The sequence below is a fragment of the Rutidosis leptorrhynchoides genome, chromosome 2 (genome assembly GCF_046630445.1).
Source record: "Rutidosis leptorrhynchoides isolate AG116_Rl617_1_P2 chromosome 2, CSIRO_AGI_Rlap_v1, whole genome shotgun sequence".
In the NCBI taxonomy this organism is placed as follows: Eukaryota; Viridiplantae; Streptophyta; class Magnoliopsida; order Asterales; family Asteraceae; genus Rutidosis; species Rutidosis leptorrhynchoides.
The window spans coordinates 103132715-103150885 of NC_092334.1; the positions used below are offsets into that span (position 1 = coordinate 103132715).

The window sequence follows — 18171 nt, forward strand, 5'->3', positions numbered from 1 at the left end:
TACTAGATTTAAGAGCCCGTGCGTTGTACGGGAACTCTTCCGAAAAGGATCGAGAATCTTAAAATGATATATAAACTAACCATATCATATATTCATTGTCACAAGTGATTTAGTGGGTGAGTTCGTCAAGCATGATTTTTTAAACTAAACACATAACGAAGAGTTGGATAACATAGACAATGGATTAGTACCTAAAGGAAACAAAATAGAACATGTTCATTACTTGTTTCTCAATAAAAATTGAAAAGCGCATAATAGCATTTTTTGCACGGCATAATCAAACTTTACTATTACACAAAGTACTCTTCTATATGACATAAGTTGAAAATTGAGATATATCGTTGTATTGTCTTACCTGGATAGTAAAAAGTGGTGTATACATAGTTGAGAAAATAAGTCACCGCTGGATCCATCTAAACCAGAATCGAAGGGGTACCCCCGTCCCCCGACCTATCTAAAGATTGGTTCTAAACATTCTTAGTGTCAAGAGAATCATCTGAAGGCTGCAAGATAAACACAAATCATTAGTACGCAATAAAAATCTGAATTTTGAACGGACAAAACAATAAACTTAACATATTCCTATTCACCTTCTTAGTGGGATAAGGAATTTCCAATGTCATTAATTGAGATTCCAATAACATATTGTTCAGCAAGTCAGCAGCTTCTTAAGAGGAAGATTACCCTTTTCAAAGAAATTAATACTTCCATTAACGATATAACATAAATAATAGCACACAATATAATCAAATGAAATAAAAAATGACAAATTTTCACGATAAAGATACGAAGCATACCTGCGTAGATTGGTCACGGTCAAGAGTTTTTGAAAATGAATTATTATCATCATGCACCAAAAAAATTCAAACTTTAAACAATAATTATAACATATAAGATAGAATAACTAAGCAAATCTTATATGAGACAAATCAACTCCATTAGAATTTACAAACCTTGAGTTATTATCCCCAAACATTGGTTGTCCCATCGTATCCTAAAAAGACACAAATGCAAGAATTCAACATATTAAAACCTAAATCGAGCATAAAGTAAAACTATTGATTTGTTCACCTAATTAGTAAGTTTTACACCTACTGTAAAGTTGTATCGTTTTACCTGGATGGTAAAAAATTGTATCGCTTACCTGCATATTAGAGGATATCGATTATTGATCATAATTATAAATTCTTTAAAATGTAATTGAAATAGTTATAAACCGAATCATTAACAATTTTTCTAAAAAACATAAAACAAATAACCTGTGTTTTTTACAAAGATCAAAAACCATGTTTTATCAATCATTTATGCATATCAAGATGAGTAATACGATTATAATATCCGAAAACTTACATTTACCTTCATAGAACAACATTTGAAATTTACCAGTTTAGTCAATTTACAATGCTATTAAACATTAAAAAACCCAGAGTTAACATCGTTTGCTGATGTCGTTAATAACGTACCTGCAAGGAAATCGTTTAACTTCAAAAGTGAATTCGATTGTTATGCATTGTTATCCTGATTCAGACTCACAATAAGAAGCAAATATTAAACAGTTTTTTAACATTAAAGTCAAGAAACATACATGATAATTTGTTTATAAAGAGAACTCAATTTGATTAAACATACCTGATGCCCTCAAACTTGAAGTACAAATCGTGTCCCGACATCGTGTCCGATCAATCGATTAAAACCGTTTATTGGTAGTCTCGCTGATTATTGGCATGATTTATTACATCAAATACTGAATTTTCGCTCGCCTGAAACCTCACTACCGTTTGTCTGCAATTACACATTTTAATTTCAAATTAGTAGCATTCACTTCATATGTTATGAGCCTATCAGTCAACAACAAAATTAGTATCATTAGATATCAATCACCATTACTAAAGCATGCTCCTGTTTCATGCTCGCGAAAGTTTTGTATCACAAACCACCATTATGCATATATTACCATACCAAAGTTTCAAATGACAAGTGAATGAGTAGTTCATTTTGTGTGTATGAAACTTCATCAGCTGCAAGTTATGGTTGTACGCAAAACTCATAGAACTTACGTACTTCATCTCTAAAAAGTTCAGTTCAACCAACCATTAATTATGAATGATATGTTTATCCCACTTGAAATCCGTGGCACGATTATTAATCATATATGTGAGGTAAGTTTAGGTCACATATATCAGTTGACCACTAATACTTTGCTTCCCAATTTTGTATGGTCAAGCTTTACAACAAATTTTTTTTAAATAAGATAACATATATTTAAACGAAAGCAAATCATGGCAGATTTCTAATAAAATGGAGTGCATATACAGACCTTGTCATGAGTTGCAGGGTTATCCTCATTTTTCAGAACTTGCAACAACAAAGATTTGAAGCAAAGTATAAATACAACAATGCATAATCACCAAAAGTTCAACAAATCAATCTAAGAGTATACAACACAACAATGCATAATCATACTTCCTATTCCTGATCAAGTGATCATCAGCCTATCTCTTTACTAAAATATTTTAACATTTTATATTTATATTTTATCGTGATAACATAGATTTTATAATCATATATTTTTATTTCATAATTTCGGTTGTATAAACATTAAAGAATAATAAATACAAACTAAGAAGTATAAACATCAAGAATTGTATGTGGGTCGACGCAAACCTAACCAGTTTAACCAGCGGAACCCGTTTTGACCCATGGTATAATAACCCGCTACGTAACCTGCCGAGTTTTAACCGCCCCTAACTTAAAACTGTCCGTGTAAATCTGAAAATAATGAACACCAAAAGATTCGGTTGGTTTCCTATTTTGAACATATCGAGATTACCACAATATTTTTGGTAGCTAATTAAGATGATAAATTAGCATGAAGTTGAAAGATACCTACACATCAGTAGAGTATAAAGTAGTATAATTTGCATAAAGCACTATAATTTAGATTACAACCTTTGAGCCTCATGTTAGTCAATTGTAAATATTTAAGGTTGAAAAATTGTGTCAATTTAAACTGTGGCTATTATGTACATACAAATACAAAATACAAATAACAGTGTTAATTTTTTTTACTATCTTGTTCATTCATGTGTTTATAGATTAGATCCTATAATAAAACATCGTTGTAAAATCCATAAACATACCTAGTACATATTCACATGAATATAAAATTTACAAAAGAACCAAAGAATTAGTAAGACACAGCTGTAACTAAAAAATTAATTTCAAATTGAATGCACGGCTGTTGAACGTACCTGGTTTTGTGGTGTGTTCTATTAGGTAATGTCACATGTACCCTTGGGAAGGCTCACATTTTTAACTCGGACAATGTCACCTTCTTTCTTTTGCAAATTTTCCCTCATCTATGTAATCATTCATATAACATAATGATACCACACTACCTTCCAATTACTGACACACGTTAGCATAGCTTGAGTTTAATACAGCCTTACATTGCAAAGCATCAAACCAATAAAAGTGCAGGAAATTATTGATTGAGCATGCTAGTTAATATAATCACAACTAATATCCATATTCATTCTTCAACTATAATACTCGAAGTCTCATTTTATATCCATATTGTTGCTACCTATAACTGCACCAACGATCCATACTTGTATCCATATTGATGAATGCAAAAGCTACTGAAATACAAATTACAAAACAAAGTACTAAACCTGTATTCATAATGATGTCCATTCTCTTAGAACCATTCATAAGATGTGAATGTGCTGGATAGTGACCTGGGTTGGCTTTCCTGCTGAGATAAATACCCTTAACCAATTTAAAGTTCATGATGTACTGACCTGCAAAGCACCGTCAAAACAGCCTAAAGTGAGCACTAATTCGACCCAGTTCATCATGGACGCCTTTTTCATGGTATATATGTAAATATATATGGTGAAATTTAAGAATATAGAAGAAAAACAAACCTCTCTAGGTATGAATGATCCAAGGCTCTAATCTTTGAATCGAAGGAATAAACATTGATTCTTAATATTGATAAGTGTTTGTTTTATAATTGAAAGACGATTTGACAACCATTGCCTGAAATCAATTTCGGAATGATTGATTTGATTCTAACAGATTGAATTGAATTAAACCCTAATTGATCTGATTGAGTCTGAGCAGTATTTTTCATGGCGCTAATCATATTTTGAATTTCAGAATTGATGTATGAAGTATCTGATTGAAGTATGTGATTGAATGCGATTGATATAATCATAAATTGAGACATTGAATCGATGGATGAAATAGGGATTGTGGCAGATGGATTAGGGTTTCGGTGTATGAGATGAAAGAGTTCCAGATTTCAGATTTAATCTGCGTGATTTTTCCTTGGCTCTTAGATGTCGACGTGTATTTTATTTAATTAATTATTGTAAATTCTGATTAATTAACTGATTAACATGTCAGCAAGGATACTTAAGATGTAAGTAGGAGGTGACATACTGGATTAATGTTCATGATTTATAATATGTAATAGTTTTATGAGCCCGTGCGTTGCACGATAATCGTATAAATTATCATTTGATAATTTTAGTATTGATATTTATAAAATGTATAATACAATTACAATGAAAAACTCATTAATTACGGATAACATTTGTATCGAAAATATTAGTATTGAATACTAACGAATAGATTATGAGCCCGTTCGTTGAAACCATTTTTAACTTCAATTGACAAATAATCGATAAAACATCAAACATGAGTCCGTAAAAAGTTATTTTAAAACCGGCTGATAATAATAAATTTTTGATATATTAGATAATTAATAAATTACTAAATAATCAATATATTTTATTCATAAACCATTCAATTAGTTGAATGCAAATTAGTTGTATATAATGTATATATTGTTTAGTACTAATATTGAATCTCCTTGCGTACACTTATTAATGTACACTTATTAATGTATATTGAGTAGGGATGACAATGACTACCCGATCCGGTGGATATCCACCCGATCCACCCGCTTCGTGATGGATATGGATGAACCTAAATGGATATGGATACGGATATGGATGAACCTAAATGGATATGGATATGGACATGGATGAAAAGTTTCATCCATGGATATATCCATTACCACCCGAAATATATATACAAATACATAAATATAGATATATGCTTATATATTTACTATTACAAACTCATTTACCGTTGGATTTACATTTTGCATTCAAACCCATAATGAAATAACTTTAATATATTACAATAAAACATGTATATCTAACAAAATAAACTTACAAATTCATATGTAATTTTTTCATAATCTATTTTTTATAGTAAATTTAACAAATTTTGTTATATCTTCTACAATGATTACACATTTTTATGAATAGAATTTAAGTATGTCATATTATATTTATTTTTGCTATAATACGTTTTTATTTTAATCGCACATTAGAAAATATTATAACATTTTTTTAACATCCATTGGATATCCATTAACCGCTTAATCCACTGGATATGGATATGAATGGATGACGTAAAATTAAATGGATATGGATATGGATGAACATAAACTAAATGGATATGGATATGAATACGGCATCACCCGATCCATATCCGATCCATTGCCATCCCTTATATTGAGTGTTAACACGTTTCAAATTTGTAAGGAAAACCTATATAGTAACAACAAATGATACGATGTATTTTTTGAAAAGTTAATATTTTATTTTGTCACATCCTAAAATATATGTATGTTTCCATTAAAAAATAATATGCCCAAAGTAAAATCACGTATAGTAACCTATGCAAAAATAAAATAGTACTTAAAAAAATTTATAGAATAGTTTATACGTACAAAAATTCGTACGCATTATAGTGCTTTCCTCGATTGTGTTACTATATTTTTTTGTATGAAGATATTTTTGTGCGGAGTTAACGTTCCAAAAATAATATAATTTCTATAATTATACAATACGGAGTAATATTGATTATTTTATTGTTTTATTATAAATTATAATGAAGTTAGAATCGGCCTTATTTTTATCTTTTAAGATCATTATATTTCATTAATTTAATATTAATTCGGTTTAATAATAGAATGACACGTAGGATTATGTAATTCAGATTAATTAATAAAATGACATGTAGGACAATTTTATTTAGATTAATTGAGAAGATGACATATAGGATTATTAGCACGCGCTTTATAATAATGTATAGATAGATAGATTATATTCGTTTGACATTCCGAATCTAAAATACGGAGTCTTTTATAAATCTTGGTAGTATACCAAATTAGCAAATCATGCAAATAATAAAACATAATATTAAATTTAAAATTAAATTACAAACTTTACCCAGTTAATAATATATTGTAATTAATAAAAAATCTCTGCAAAAGTTTTACGAAGTAAACGAAAAACCCAAAAAGTTGATACCGGTTGTGAAAGCCTGCCATGATCAAACGACGATTTTATTTCGAATATATCAAAGATATGTTCGTACCACACACATTGAGGATGTCCGAATCGAATATACATATGAACAAACGATAATGTTATATCAAAATCAAAAAATAATTATATAAATGAGTAGCGATCAACGATTAAATGTAAAAGTTAACAACAAACCTTTTATGATTAATAATCGTATTTGCTGAGAAACGATAGAGAATTGAGTTGATTGTAGAGAAATAGAGATTTGAGTTGATTGTAAAGAACAAAAGCTGCTTGTTGAAAAATAAATAGGCAGAATCACAAATTATAATAGAGGAGAATTTGTTTATTGTTAGCGTGTAATTAGGAGATGCCGTATTTTTTTATTTTCCTAAATTAATATCTTTAATCGTTTTACCATTGTATAGTTATTTTATTTTCTAATTATTTATTTAATTATAATTAAAATTAATGACATCATCATAGTGCTCTAAGATTTTTTTTAATTTTATTTTGAATTTTTTAAGCTTAGAAAATGTTTATTTATTACATCATCATTTTAGAGATTTAATAGAAACTATAGATAGATTAGTTTAATTTCACTTTAACAATTGAATTTGTTTATTAGTTGCTCCGTAATAATATGAATTTTTTATACTTGAAAACTCAGTTGCTGCTGGTTTCATTTTTATTGATGTGCTACCCCATCGATATAGTTTAGATTGTAAATATGAGTTGTATACTCTCCGACTGCTTCTCATACTGCATGTTTGGCAAGAAATATTGTATCGATTCTATACTTATTTTTTAATCAATAATATATGTTTGTTTTTTAAAAAACAAAAACTACACACTTTTTATCTAAAAGTTGTAATTTGGTTTAACCAAAACCAATCCATGTAAATCGAATTCTTATTTGGTTGGATTGGTTTGGTTTTGTCAGATATGATTCGGTTATTGGTTCTCAAAAATATTCTTGAAAACCAAATAAACCAAACCGAATAAATCACATAAACCATAAACCAACCGAACGAACACCCTACATATACTAGTGAAATGACTCGTGAAATCACGGAGTTGTTTAAACAAAACAGTTTAATGATATGTTTTGGGTATTGAGTGAATGTAGATGTTAAAGGTATTTACTTTAATGACCCGTGGAACCACGGATTCTGATTAAGAAACTTCTCGTTGTTTTTACAAACATATTGATGTACTTGTAGGATCCTAGATTTCATGAATACCATGAATGTGAACAATTAACCACGTGAATGTAGATAGCATTAGTCAAACTAGTCAACTATATTCCACAGCTCTCTTGAATACATTACAAATCAGTAGCTAATGTTAACTAATCTAGGAAGCATTGGATCCTTTATATATCCCTCGTATAAAGGATCCTCCTTAAGGCTATGGAAACACGTTTTACTCCTTCTCGGGTACCTAACAATCTCCCCCCCAGGAGTGAGACGGGTTTCCAAAAACTAACTCCCTAGTAAAACATACAACATTACAAGGAAATAATCAACTATTGCTAACTAACTCCCCCCGAACGATCTACGAACGTTGATGAAGATCTTGAAATCTTCAAAACTTGATGTCATCGTTCTTTCAACGGTCTTTGAGTTTACACAGCGGAATGCGCATTGAAAAACACATCACAAATTAAATATGTTACCATCAATCCCTCCCTTGACTTAGTTGTGATATGTCTTTAGAATTTGCTTGCATTGAGAAGTCATTTGGAAAACTCTAGAAGCTCCCCCCTCAAAGTACATGGGCTCTCATCAAAGTGTGATGACGTAAATACCGTCGGTTTCAATACCGAGAGAAGCCTCTTGAACTTTCATCGTTCCAAAGAGTACTTTCGATACTAGTCATAAGAAAACTCCCCATATGATGTAGGATCTTCTTCGAGTCTATAACTCCCCCCCAAACAAACAATTCTTTCTTTAAAATCCGAGTCCTATGCCGTATATGTATAGAAGTCATAGTCGAATCATCATTTGACTTTGATTATGAAACGCCGTCGAATTCTAGAAACTCCCCTTGATAACGAGTATGGGCACAAGTTTCAATTTTAGAAACCGTTCATGAACGTTCAAAGATTGTAGGGGGAGAATAAACCAATCTTCATCTTTAACTCCCCATAAGATGCGGGCGTTCCTTTGAATCCTTCTTTGCTTTTCATCGAATCAAACAATAACTCGTACGTACATCAACCATATACATATCTCCCCCACAATGATGCTTGCATGAAATAAAAGCTTCATTGTTTAAATTGGTTGATGTGCGTAGCAAATCTCCAAAATATCGTAAATATCGCGTATGAGAAAAGCCGTGTGAATCCGAGCCTCGAAAATAATGGAAAAATATGCTTTGGAGGTCCAGATTCGGTAAAGGACCATATCTGAAAAATCTGATAAACTGTAGGGGCTAAAACTGTTAAATTTGAGTCAGATTCGGTATTTGGACTGAGCTTGCAAAACCCTTAAACCTTCAGGGACCAATCTTGTAATATTTCTGAAATCAGGCTAAAAAGGTGTCCAGAATAGAGTTGTTGGGCCTTGTAGATTCGGTAGGCCCATTTAGATTTTGTTGGGCCAGATCCACATAGCTAAAATAAAGCTTAAGTCCATATGCATTTGTGAACAGGCTTCAATACCAATACCGAATATGGAATGGATAGTATGAACTTGTCTTCAATACGGAACCCAAAATCAAGAGCAATACAGAAAGCAATAACCATCTCAGCTCTACCGAATGATCTACCGATTCATACTCAACAACCAATACCGAATCATTATGGAATCAGTCATACCGAATCATTATCTATTGTAAAACCGAATCATAATCATCATATACCGAATGAAAAACCGAGTCTGATTCATCAGAAAATAACCGCCATCAAAAATCATGAAATCTTTCAAATATTCGATTTGAACATCAAAATTAATGTTATCGTCATCCTTTGGCAGGGATTAGATTTATTTGAGATGAATTAAACTCCAGAACAGCTTCAAAATCTAGGATCTGAGATGAACAGCAACTTAGTCTTCATAAGAACTTGAATAATGAAATTTCGAATTACAAGTTTTCAGATGAAGAAGTAAACTTGAAATATGCTCGAAATCCATCGACAAACACTCGAGAATGATCCTTATAACCTGAATCGTCATATGATTTTCGAATTTGATTAATGAATTTTTGTTGACTTTTATAACCGAACCTTTGACCTCTAAATTCGAGCTTGATATTGAAGATTAAGATCTGAGAATTTGAAGATAGCATCACGTTGTGATTTAGAACATCTCTACATTTCCAGATTTCTTCAATTCGTTTAATAAAGATCCAGATACCAAATCACATGCGTGTTCGGTTATTAGATTAACCCGAGATCAAAATCAAGCAATCTGTTAATGTTAATCGAACGTGAAGAATCGCTTAGTTTAGGAATCATGTGAAGAACGAATTACAGTTGTTAATTCGTGTTGAGAATTACAGATTTGAATTTGATATTTCGAAGCTAGTAATGAATAAAGGATCGATGTAGAGTAGCTGAATGGATCATGTACTGTAGTAGTTGATTAGATGTTGTATATTAATTCGGCTACAGTAGCAGGACAGAATAAAAAATGATTTTGTTGTTTTGATGTAAGAATTTGAAGTTGTTATGAGTTGTTTGATGTTGAATAAGTTTCCGAGTAAATTCGGTAATGAGATTCGGTTTCGGTAAATCTCATTTGGATGTGTGTTTTGGTGAGATTCGGTTTCAAAAAATTTTCCGAAAATTTTCCGAACATTTTTGAAGATCTTCATATCTTCATGATGAAGATGATGAAGATTCGAAGGTATGAAGATGAAGATTTGAATATGTATGTGTTTTGGTGTTTGAAGGTTTGAAGGTGGAGGGAAAACATTCATGTGTATTCATAAGGATCTCCTTCATGTGATGAAGGCCTAAGCTCTAATACCAATTGTAGGATCCTATATCTCATGAATACCATGAATGTGAGCAATTAACCACATGAATGTAGAGAGCATTAGTCAAACTAGTCAACTATATTCCACGGCTCTCTTGAATACATTACAAATCAGTAGCTAATATTAACTAATCTAGGGAGCATTGGATCCTTTATATAGCCCTCGTATAAAGGATCCTCCTTAAGGCTAGGGAAACACGTTTTACTCCTTAAGGCGATGTCGGTGGAAGTGTTTGATTTGTCGTGAGGGCAGGTAAGGATAAATGTGCAGTATTATACTTATATGTAGGGCGATACGTACTACTAATCAGATTCGTGATATCCCCTTCTGATGGAGGTTGGGCAACAACCGGAGTTGTCGCCGGCGAAGTTTCTTTCGAAGCATCTGCCTCCATGACTTTAGTCTCATGGGAATCTGACAAAGTAGTAGAACTACCCGTCGGTTTAGTTCTCTCAGAGATATTGCTATCTCCGTCTCCTGAAATCATTGATATACCATGAGGTGGTACATCTCTTTCAGTTAAAGACTCTTCCTCCAGACCCTGTGATTCAAAATCCGAAAAAGAAGTGGTTTGAACCAATGGATCAATTTCTTGTACCAAGGGATTAGTCTGCTGGAAGTCTGATAAATATCCCGAAGGATTGTCATGTTGACTCGTTTCCATGGGACGCGGCAGATCTCCCTCATCAAGATAAGTCAGACCTCGAGACCCTGTTGTACGTTGAGGCACAGGAGGAATTCCAGCCGATACGCAGGGTGCCTTTTCAAGACTTTTCGGCTCCCCTTCGGTCGTTCTGGACTTCAATGATTGAGTTTCCTCAATCGATTGAGTCAACGCAGACTTTACTGCAGAGGAAGACTTTACTTCCTTAGATGCCGAAGCATCTTTCTGTGTAGGATTTATTATTAAGTCTTGTTTAGATTGGATGAGCTGATTGGTCTTTTTACCATCCGTGTGTTTAGCTCTCTTGCCTACCGAAGCTTGCGCTTCATTTAGTGTAGGGCTTACTGTTATTATTGGATGTGATACAAAAATGGGTGAGGGTGACCTAATAGGCTCTAGGTCTTGGTCCATATCACCAATGGTTGGAGTAACTAATCCTCACGGGTTGAGCTTGGTGTGCTACCCTAGAACGTTTGAGGTTTACCTTAAGTGGAGGATTAGCTGGCCCAGGTGGTTGTACTACAGTTTCCTCTACAACCTCTGGGGCTGGAACCGCGGCGAGTTCAACTTGTACTTGTTGTACCGGGTTCGGAAGAGGTATTCCTACAGCCTCAAAATATGAACGCATTCTAGCGTCTTGGGGTGCAGCTAGCCCCACTAGCCAATTTGGAATTGGCGTAGTGAACTGGTTGTCAGAAATCACTGGGGTGTTCATCTTCAGCTCCCCAAATCTTTTCATCTGCAATCCATGTGTACCTGGTACAAATATATTTGCATTTCTGCAAGCATTTATAGCATCATGGATAAAGATACAGAAAAACCTTTCACAAGGGATGTATGAACCCATTGGTTTATCAACTTGGGCCTGAACCAAATTCCATAGAAGTTCTGCATAGTCCGAAGTTTCCACTCTTGTGAAAGAGTAGAACAATCTCAGCATTGGCACAGTCAGGCTGTCTGATCCACTCCTGGTCATCAGTAAGCATCTGTTGATGATCGAAAAGATCACATACCACCTTGAGTGCAAGTATTTCTTCTGAAACCTAGCCGGTGGAACATTAGTAGCTCCAACATAACCAATATCAAAGATTGAGGACATCATCTGCTGAGTAGCAGGGAAAGCAGGAGCATTTTGTTCAAGAGGAAGCTGAAAGATCCTCCTGAAGTCAGCCTTTGTGATACTCTTCATTCCTTGTACCCCTCTTAGCTCAAATTCAAATCAAGCTTGTTCTCCCTCTGGATTAGCAGCAGTAGGTTGTGTAGCTTCCACAAACCTAATTGTTCTGTTCAGAAGCTCTAGATCTGTCACAGCCACACTGGCAGTAGAGCTCAGAGCAGGCCATAATGTATGCCTATCTAGAATTGCAGTCCAGTAGTTGCAGGGAATGTTGGTTTCAGAGTTGATGAAGTGATTGTTCGCCATTTAGCTGTATAAATAAGAAATAGAAGACCACAAGATGTTTATAATAAAGCACATATCTCTATTCTTATTTTCCTTTGAAAACCTTTGTATTTTTCAGATTTTATAATTTTTATGATTTTTCTAAGTTGTAAAAATCATTTATTCCAAATATGAACAAGCAATTGACAAATGATAATGCTAAAAACGAACATATATTTCATAGCATTATTCCTCAAGAAAGACAAGCTTTTAGTTGCAATTGTCCTATTTACAAGTGATATTCGTTTAAATAATAAAAGGTGAAGACAAAAGGCAGATTCGACGAATTAAAGACGCAAACGACCAAAAAGCTCAAAAGTACAAAAGACAATCAAAGAGGTTCCAATTATTGATAAGAAACGTCTCAAAATTACAAGAGTACAAGATTCAAAATGCAAAGTACAAGATATTAAATTGTACGCAAGGACGTTCGAAAATCCGGAACCGGGACCAGAGTCAACTCTCAACGCTTGACGCAACGGACTAAAAATTACAAGTCAACTATGCACATAAATATAATATAATATTTAAATAATTCTTATAATTATTTATATATTATATATTATATTATTAAAAACCGTCCGCAGAAAAAACAAAGGCATGTGAGCCTCTCCAACTGGCCATGCGATCGCATGGCCTTGAAGGGTAAAGCTCATGCGATCGCATGAGCCACTTTTCCAGCCCACATGCCTATAAAATTCGCAGCTTGGTGAACATCAAAACATCATCTTTTTCTTCTCCTCATTCATACGTAGTATATATTTATATTTATATTTTAATTTTAATTTTAATTTTAATTCTAATAATAAGGGTATGTTAGCGAATGTTGTAAGGGTGTAAGTCGAAATTCTGTCCGTGTAACGCTACGCTATTTTTAATCATTGTAAGTTATGTTCAACCTTTTTACATTAATGTCTCGTAGCTAAGTTATTATTATGCTTATTTAAAACGAAGTAATCATGATGTTGGGCTAATTACTAAAATTGGGAAATTGGGCTTTGTACCATAATTGGGGTTTGGACAAAAGCACGACACTTGTGGAAATTAGACTATGGGCTATTAATGGGCTTTATATTTGTTTAACTAAATGATAGTTTGTTAATTTTAATATAAAGATTTACAATTGAACGTCCCTATAAATAACCATATACACTCGATCGGACACGATGGGCGGGGTATTTATATGTACGAATAATCGTTCATTTAACCAGACACGGGAATGGATTAATAGCCACTAGAATTATTAAAACAGGGGTGAAATTATGTACAAGGACACTTGGCATAATTGATAACAAAGTATTAAAACCTTGAGTTACACGCAGTCGACATCCTGGTGTAATTATTAAACAAAGTATTAAAACCTTGTTACAGTTTAAGTCCCCAATTAGTTGGAATATTTAACTTCGGGTATAAGGATAATTTGAAGAGGACACTCGCACTTTATATTTATGACTGATGGACTGTTATGGACAAAAACCAGACGGACATATTAAATAATCCAGGACAAAGGACAATTAACCCATGGGCATAAAACTAAAATCAACACGTCAAACATCATGATTACGGAAGTTTAAATAAGCATAATTCTTTTATTTCATATTTAATTTCCTTTATTTTATATTTAATTGCACTTCTAATTATAGCACTTTTATTTATTGTTATTGTATTTAATTGCACTTTTAATTATCGTACTTTTTAATTATCGCAAGTTTATTTTATCGCACTTTTATTTATCGCAATTTCATTATCGTTATTTACTTTACGCTTTAAATTAAGTCTTTTATTTATTTAATATTTTACATTTTGTTTTAACTGCGACTAAAGTTTTAAAATCGACAAACCGGTCATTAAACGGTAAAAACCCCCCTTTATAATAATAATATTACTTATATATATTTGTATTTTTATAAATTTAAACTAATATAGCGTTAAGCTTTGTTTAAAGATTTTCTCTGTGGAACGAACCGGACTTACTAAAAACTACACTACTGTACGATTAGGTACACTGCCTATAAGTGTTGTAGCAAGGTTTAAGTATATCCATTCAATAAATAAATAAATATCTTGAGTAAAATTGTATCGTATTTAATAGTATTTCCTTGTAAAATATAAGCTATTATATATACACCTAGCGAAAACATCAACAAACATGACACTCATATGATACTCATCACAATACACAATCATCATGTAAAGTCAATTATATAACACAAAGAATCAGAACAACACTTAGTCAATATTGAACATAATTCAAGCAGATTCGGTATTCATGAAAACTTCAGATTCGGTATCCAAATAAGCTTGAGTTTTCATTTCAGAGACTTAGATTAAGCATGTTAAATGTTTCAAGTTGAAAAAACACATTATTTTAAAGTACCAAATTACAGACGCGGTATCATGCCAAGAACAGATTCGGTATCTCAAAAATCACAGATAATCACTCAAACATGCATATTCAGTCTTATATCATGCAAAAACATAATCATAATCAATTAAGAACTCAAACAAATCAGGAAAACATGTTAAATATTTGAACAGACTCAGTACTGTATCAAGAACACATTAGGTATGTACAGAATCCATCAAATACTCGATTAAACATGTAATTAGACTCGGTCAATTGATAGATCAACTAATTTAACATATATTTGACAAGATTTCATGTTAATTATCCAAATCATAAGAGTTTAATCTAAGAATTAAGAAACTCGACTCAGATTCGGTATAATCAACACTTTTCAAGATTAAGTGTCACAATCTTATTATTTGCAATCTTTTCTTGTTTATAAGTGTTCAATTATCTCAGATCTATAATATGTGTATCTTAGATTCGATTAAAACAAAGAATTACCAAGAATTTGAAGATACAGAAGACGTGACTCGGTAGATTAGGCAGACTCGGTAAGATTAATCAGATTCGGTATGTAATTAACTCATGGTGAGAGAAAGTTTGACTTTGACCCTCCTATTTATAGATACCGAATGATTTTGAAAACATGGGCCTTACCGAATGGGCTTTATTTACCGAATGCAGTCCATTTTTCAAATTTAAACAAATTCACTTCAAATTTTGACAAATCTTTATCAAAAATCATTCAAGATTATCACATTTTTAATGAAAAACATTTCTGAGACAATTTTTTGAAATTTTGAACTTACCAAATCTGTACTGTTGGTTGTCAGATTCGATATAATGCTAAAAGTAGCATTTATTCAGTAAAAATTCAAATCTTTTTGGATTTTAACTTTTCAATTTTTATGAATTTTTTCAAAACAAGATTTGTACTTAGAAAAATTTAAATTATGTACAAAGTACAAATCTTCAGTGATACCAATTGTTAAAACGGGTTGCATACTGAGATGTATACAAGCCTTAGTAAATTATTTCAGATATAAAACAAAGAGTTTATGAAAATCACTTTGGAAAATCAATTTTCTTTTCATTTTCTCCCTTTTTCTCCCCCTCAAAATGTGATACACAGAAAGTAAATCACCATTTTGAAATGTTACCAAGAAAATGAATTAACTCCCCCTTGAAATATGATATCAATGAGTTATCTCCCCCTTTCGTAACCATTGAAAAATAAACCTAGGAAGTTAACATAAATCTAAAGGCTCCCCCTTGAAAGATAATATCTAAAGTAGAAGAAATCAGTTGCTCCCCCTAGAAAGTATCTATTCCCCCTAAACACAAGATCCCAATTAGAAGTCCCAAAAGATCTAAGGAATGTCAAGCACTATATTCCACCATGTCAATCTCTTTGATCAAGAATTTTAGCCTAAGTTCATCTAAGGGCTTAGTGAACATATCAGCTAATTTCACTTTGGTAGGCACAAAGTATAACTCTACATCCCCTTTTTCTACATGGTCCTTAAGGAAATGATAACGGATATCAATGTGTTTAGTCTTAGAATGCTGGACCGGGTTGCTTGTAATTGCAATAGCACTTTGTGAATCACAGTAAATTGGGGTCTTAGAAATGTTAAAGCCATAGTCCAAAAGTTGAGTTTGCATCCAAAAAAATTGTGAACAACAATGAGCTGCAGCAATATACTCAGACTCAGCTGTTGATAAAGACACACAGTTCTGCTTTTTGGATGACCAACCAACTAGCCTATTCCCTAACATCTGAATTGATCCAGATGTGCTCTTTCTATCAACATGGAAACCGCCATGATCCGCATCAGTATAAGTAGTGAGATTGAAATCGGATCCATGAGGATACCAGATTCCAAGGTTAGTGTACCTTTAAGGTACTGGAAAATCCTAACAACTGCTATGGAGTGGGATTTCTTAGGGTTCGACTGAAAGCGGGCACAGACAGTTACAGCAAATGTAATATCTGGTCTACTTGTAGCATATACATTAAAGAACCAACCATGCTTCGATAAAGCGTAATGTCAAAGGATCCCCATTAGCATCAGCATCCAGTAAAGTCCTCATTAGGGTTGTCATTGGTTTTAAAGCAGTCATTTTAAAATGTTTTAGCATATCATTGATATACTTTGTTTGACTGATAAAAATCCCGTTTGGTAATTGTTTTACTTGTAACCCCAAGAAGAAATTAAGCTGGTCAAGCATGCTCATTTCGAATTTGTTGGCCATAAGGTCACCAAATTCTTTGCATAAGGTCGGGGACGTGGAACCAAAAATAATGTCATCAACGTAAATTTGAACCAAGAGAATGTGACCGTGGTTTTTACAGATGAATAGCGTTGTATCAATCGTTCCACGAGAGAAGCCATTATCCAACAAATACTTTGTTAAGGTCTCGTACCATGCACGCAATGCTTGCTTTAGACCATACAAAGCTTTCTCCAAGTAGTAGACATGGTTTGGATGAATGTGATCGACAAAGCCTTCTGCTTGATCCACATAAACTTCCTCTTGAAGATGACTGTTCAGAAAAGTAGTTTTGACATCCATTTAAAACACCGTGAACTTCATATGAGAAGAAAATGCAAGGAAAAGACGAATAGCCTCAATCCTAGCAACCGGAGCAAACGTTTCGTCATAAACAATACCCTCTTGTTGTTGATATCCCTTGGCCACAAGACGTGCCTTGTTTCGAACCACAATTCCATCAAAATCCTTCTTGTTCTTAAAAATCCACTTAACCCCTATTGGTCAATGACCCGTTGGTCTTGGAACTAATCGCCATACTTTTAACCGTTCAAATTGACTGATCTCTTCTTACATTGCAACCACCCAGTTCGGATCTAGTAAAGCTTGAGCAACCGTTGTTGGTTCAATCTTACTAAGAAAGGCAGTGTATAGACACATATTCCGAGTAGCCCTTCGAGTTGAGACTGGAGCAGATGCATCACCAATAATAAGATATATTGGATGACTTTTAGTCCATCGGTTGTTATGTAGAAGTGGTTGTACATCAGTGGTATCCATGGAAACATCAACCATTATTGACGTTGAGCCTTGATCCGCTTGAGCTGATGTAACACTTTCTAATGGTTTCATTTGAGTATCTGAAGAAACAACTGAAGTTGTATCAACGGATGAATCTTGAATTGGTTCAAGATTATCAGTAATAGGAGGTGAGAGGGAGGATGAAGAAGCAATAGGTGAATCAGTTGGTGTTGTATCTTCATTAAAAAGACTTGATTGAGTCTCCACAGTAGTTGACTGTGATGGTGTGACCGGTACGGCTTGAATATTTGAATTCCGTTGAGGA

At 33.1% G+C, this 18171-nt stretch overlaps 1 long non-coding RNA gene across 9 annotated transcripts; it reads right to left on the reverse strand.

The window, feature by feature from the left end:
* Positions 1 to 208: 208 nt before the first annotated feature.
* Positions 209 to 4307, reverse strand: LOC139891247 (uncharacterized). 9 transcript variants are annotated; one of them, XR_011773592.1, is made up of 8 exons: positions 3930 to 4307; positions 3675 to 3803; positions 3252 to 3592; positions 1630 to 1782; positions 1092 to 1144; positions 798 to 994; positions 591 to 685; positions 209 to 496 (listed from the first exon to the last, which is right to left on the reverse strand). It is a non-coding gene; the product is annotated as an uncharacterized lncRNA (long non-coding RNA). The 9 variants fall into 9 exon arrangements; XR_011773593.1 differs by adding an exon at positions 1464 to 1518 and having other exon boundaries at positions 1117 to 1144; positions 3252 to 3803; XR_011773590.1 differs by adding an exon at positions 1464 to 1518 and having other exon boundaries at positions 3252 to 3803.
* Positions 4308 to 18171: the final 13864 nt, after the last annotated feature.